The sequence below is a fragment of the Penaeus monodon genome, unplaced genomic scaffold (genome assembly GCF_015228065.2).
Source record: "Penaeus monodon isolate SGIC_2016 unplaced genomic scaffold, NSTDA_Pmon_1 PmonScaffold_3906, whole genome shotgun sequence".
Lineage (NCBI taxonomy): Eukaryota > Metazoa > Arthropoda > Malacostraca > Decapoda > Penaeidae > Penaeus > Penaeus monodon.
In genome coordinates this window covers 17,501-23,148 of record NW_023658677.1, presented here as the reverse complement: position 1 = coordinate 23,148, position 5,648 = coordinate 17,501, and positions in this window count along the sequence as shown.

Here is a 5,648-nt window from a genome sequence, read left to right as displayed (position 1 = left end):
GAAAAAATTAAATTTTTTTTTAAAAAAAAATTAAAATTTAATAATTTAATTTTTAAATTAAATATTTTTTTAAATATTTTTTTTAAAAAAAAAAAATTTTAAATTTTAAAAAAATAAAAAATTTAATTAAAAAATTTTTAAATTTAATTTTAAAAAAAAACCCCCCCAAACCCCCCCCAAAAAACCCCCCAAACCCACCCCCCCCACCCCCCCACAACCCCCAACAAACAAAACCCCCCCAAAAAACCCCACCCCCAAACCCCCCCCAAAAAACCCCACCCAACCCCAAAAAAAAACAAACCCCAAAAACCCCCACCCACCAAAAAAACCAACCCCCCCCCCCAAACCCCCCACCCCCCAACCCCCCCCCAAAAAAAAATTTTTTTTTCCAACAAAAAAAAAAATTTTTTTTAAAAATTTTTTTTTGGGGAAAAAAAAAAATTTTTAAAAAAAAATTTTATCGGGGGAAAACCTTTTTTTTTTAAAAAAACCCCTTAAAAAAAAAAAAAAAAAATTTGTTTTAAAAATTTTTAAATTTTTTTTTTTTTAAATATTTTTCCCAAAAACCCCCCCAAAAAAAAACCCCCAAAAAAACCCCAAAATTTTTTTTTAATCAGGGGCCCTAAAAAAAAAATTATTTATTTTTAAAAATTTATTTTTAATTTTTATAAATAAAATTTTTACTGTTTTTGTTTGTTTTTTAAATTTTTTAAATTTTAAAAAAATTTTTTTAATAATATATTTTTTAAATAAAAAATTTTAAATCCCCAAAATTTTTTTTTCCCCCCCAAAAACCCCAAACAAAAAAAACCCCAAACCCCAAACCCCCCAAAAACCCCCCCACACACCCAAAAAAAACCCCCCCAAAAAACCCCCAAAAACCCCCAACAAAAAAAACCCCCCCCAAACTTTTTGGGGGGGGCCGGGGTTTTTAAAAAAATTTAAAAATAATTTTTTTAAAAAAAAAAGGGTTCCCCCCCTTTTAAAACCCCCGCTAAAAAATTTCTCTCCATGAAAATCCGGCCCCCCCTTTTTTTTTATTATTATATAAATAAAAATATATAATTTTATATTAAAAATATATTTTTATTATTTTTTTTTTTATATAATTTAATAAAAAATTATTAAAATTATAAAAAAAAAATATTTTTTTTTTACACCAAAACACACCACACACACCACACACACACCACACACAACACACCACACACACCCCACACACACACACACCACCACACACACACAAAAAACACACACACACACACCAAAACACACCAACAACACTTTTTCTCTAACTGTTGTGTCTGTGTGTGTTTGGGGGTAATAATACATCATAATATATATAATCCATATATGTATTTCAAATTTTCCGGATTTCCCTTTTATTTTTCCGGGGACGCGTGACTAAACTTTTCTCTCCATTTTTTAAAATCGCATGGGTCAAAACCTATTTTTATTTTTCATAATAAAATATATAAAATAAAATAATTTTTATTTTATATTATATATATAATATAAAATATTATATATACACCACACACACACCCCACAACACACACCACACCCCCCACACACACCCCACACACCACACCCACACACACACACCCACACACACACACACACCAAAAACACATAGCACACACTTTTTCTTGAATCTGTTGTGTCTGTTGTTTTGGGTTAAATTTAAAAATCATATTATATATGATCCATATATGTACTTCAAATGCCCGGGGTTTTTCCCTCTGATATTCGGCCCGCGTGCTAAAATTTCTCTTCCATTTTTTAAATCGCATGCCCTTAACCTTTCCTTATCTTATAATAATATCTTAAAATTATATAAAAATTATATAATATATTATATATTATAATTATATATAAACACCAACACACACACACAAACACACCACCACCACCACCCCAACACACCCCAAAACACACCAAAACCCCACCCAACCAACAAACACAAACAACCCACACACACGCCACACACACAACACAACCCCATACAAAGAAGGGAATTTCATATCTTGAACTTTTTCCAAATATGATGAAAAATTAAGGATAGGGTTATCTTACAAGAAAAAACCCCCTTCAGTTCGGCTTTTATTTATATCAAAGCTACAGTTCCCCCAAAATTTATTAAACTATTCGCAACCTCATTTTTGGTTTACTTTGGGAATAGGAAGAAAACAGAGGACTACTTCAACCGTAATATAATTACAAATTTGGGCTTTTTAGTTTTCGAAGGTTTAAACCCACTGCTCCCTTCCTAAAATTTGCTGGGCCTTTTTTACCCCTTTCTCGTATATCGCGAGACACCCGGGAGGCGGGGGCATCGTACCGCACTGCGACCAAAACTTTGGGCCCTGTTTTTTGTTTTTTTTTTCTTCCTCTTTGGGCCAAAAAAAGCCAGAGAAACTTGGAAACCTCAAAAATGTTTCGACCTCCGCAACGCCATCCCCCAGGGGCCCCGTAGAAGATGAAAATTTCGGGTCTTTAACGGTTCGTTAAAAGGGTTGAGTCATCTTTTGCTTTGTATCCTTTTAAATCCACTGGACAACGGATTCCTAAGTTCCTTAACTCGGCGAAAACATATCCACACCTTTCCGGGAGCAGGTCAAAGCGAGTGTTCCTAGAATCGGGGGTTGGCATAGAGAAAAAAAGTTCACCTGGTTTTCGTTGGAAAGCCTTAAGTGATGATTTTTAAAAAAAAACCTACAGAGACAAAAAGGAGAACAAAAACTTCGACTGGCACAGAAAACCTCCAAAACCAAGTGCCCTCGTCGACGATAGCCTTTCCTCCTCCATAGTTGCCGTGAGCGAAGTCCAGCTCCCCCCCTAAATCAAAGGGAATTCTGGCGCGTATCGCCCAAATAAAGCGCGCCTGTCACCACCCAGGGCGGCTGCAGTCCGCCATATCAACGGGAAGACCTTCTGGCAGCCACCGAAAATACCAAACGCCTCGATAAACAGCCCGATGCGGGCCGTGGCTCCAGTCCTTAATTTTGAGGACAATATCACGGGCCTCCTGAAAACATCGAAGAGCGGGGGAAGGGCTCCCCTATCCTGACCTCAGCGCCAGCCGTGCCACTACAGTCCATTCCCTTCGAAACTACCGGGGGGCGACAGAGGCAAGTACCTTTTTTTTTTTTATAGTAATTATTGTCATCACGAGCATCAGTGTCCGCTTTTTTTCATAATTTTTGATTAGTTTCATTTTTTTTCTAGTACGGTCATAAAAATAAAAAATAAAGACAAACAAGAAAAATTGCTATCTCCACTGCTTTTTTGTTTTTAAATATACCTGGGTACTTTTTGAAAAAATTCTCTTAAAAAACCCCCTTGTTTCCCCCAAAAAATTGATTAACCAAAAAGTGTCTTTGTTTACATTATTTGAGAATTTTTTGGTTAAATTTTCCTTCGAATGATAAAAATGATTTCCTAAAAGTAATTCCCTTAGTATTTTTAAAAAAATGCACTTCCGCCTTTATGTAAATGTTTAAAAGATGTTTTTCAAGTGAGGGACGGTAATAAGATAACCGGGGGATATGCGAGTAGCAACCAAAAAGAGGGATGAAGTTGGGTTTTGCTCAGCTGTCGTCTCAGCCCCCGCTCCAAATTTTGGGTCTTTTGATTAGTGTGGGCCAAATAGAATTGTGGGCGCGTGGTTCATTTTGCACTGTTTTCCAGGGGAAGGGCGTTTTTGCAGCCGATGATATCTGGGTGATGTTCATAAATGGAATCAGTCAGCCTTCAGAGTAATGGAAAAAATCCTCGAGAAAACCGCATAAACATTTTTTGGTCAAAAAAGCTTTGGGTCAACAACTGTCGCGGAGTTGAACAAAATAGAAGGAAGAACTCGATTTAATCCCCATAGTTTTTTTAAGGGGGGAGGAGCTCTTGCATCACAGTTTTCCCCTTCACATTTTTCAGGGAAATAATACACGAACAAAAAAGATCTCCCGTAATCTTAAACGACAGAGGTTGAATAAAAAAAAAACGGCTTCAGAAAAAGCAACTATACGGACGTTCGGGACCGCCCCAAAAACGGGGGACCCTTAGTTTTTTAAAAACGTCGAAACCCCTAACATTTTTTAGGTAAAAAAATAACGGAAAAAAAAAAGAGGGCTTTTCCCCCCGAAACAACAACTCCTACCCGATATTGGACTTCTACCATTCCAAAACGGCGACGCCATGACGATGTCCACACTACCATGCCAGTTTTTCCGGGGCAGTCATGAAACGTAGAAAAAACTAAATCTGTTTTTGATCGATCAATTAGTCAAAAAAAAGTGCTGAAACCACAACTTCGCCCCCCAAGTTTTTTTCTCCAAAGGGCCCGACTTCGCTGAAAAAGTACCGAGAGCATTTTTGGCCGCTCATCCCCCCCTGATTTTTAAAAAAAACAAAAAAGGGAAAAACATCCAACGTCCCCGGCAACCAGGCAATTTTCCCCGGGGGTTTTTGGGTTTTAAGAGACTTACCCCAGTTTCTCAACCCAGACCCCCCCCCAGATTTTTGGTGACAACGGGGCAAAAGCCCCCCCACGGGCATGTACCTTTTATTTTATTTCGTTGTTGGGGTTTTCTTTTGTTTTTCCCCAAACCCTTCCTTTTCTCCCCCAATTTTTCCCCAACGTCCCTCCCAACCGCCTGTTTCTATTTATCATATGTTTTTTTGTGGCATTTCTTATTGGGGAGATGATATCAGAAAACGCAGATCAAGGGGGTTTGGGCAGCATAAAGGAAACATATTTTTATCCCCTTAAAATAAATCCCTGCAGAGAGGAAAATTTCCCCCATCCCACTATGGTAATGTACTTAGGGTTTTTATCACCCCACAGTTCATCCTTATTTTTTCAAAAAAAAATAATCATCAAACGACACTCCCGCCCAATTTTCCTGCCACAAAGGCCCCACCCAAACCCCATGGTATTCAGGCCAACGAAACCCTGTAGACCACCCCTGAGAAACATTTTTAATTACTGATTAGAAACCTATCGTTTAAAAATCTTCTGACGGGACTTTTGACCTCCGCGACCCCCCTCTCGGCCCCTCGAACCGCCCCTTCAGGAGATCGCCTACGGATGTGTACTTGGGGTGAAGGACAAAAGGCAAAGGGTTCGACCTGGAGCTTATTCGGTAATATTTGCTGGCTGTTTTTTTTCCCGGGGGCCATTCTGAAGGGGAATAGGAGAAGGGGGTGAGAGAGTCTGCAGAACGCGACACGGTAGGTAAAAAAGAAAAAGACATGGGGGGAGAAAAAGAGACAAAGAAAGAGAATGGTAGGGTAAAATTTTTAGTTATATTTTAAAAAAAAAAACAGACCATAAAAAAAAAGATAATATGATAATACGTACTATATAATATATATATTTAATTTATATATATTATAATAATTTATATAATAATATGTGTGTGGGTTTTGTGGTGGTGGTGTTTTGGTGTGTGTGTGTTGTGTGTGTTGGTTGGTGTGGTGTGTTGTTGTGTAGTATTTATGTATGTAGTAAAATATATAATATAATATATAATATAAAAAATTTATATGGTATTATGTATATATTAATATAATATATATAATATATATATATTATATTTTTAATAAATTAATATTTTTTGTGTGTGTTGTTTTTTTTGTGTGTGTGTGTG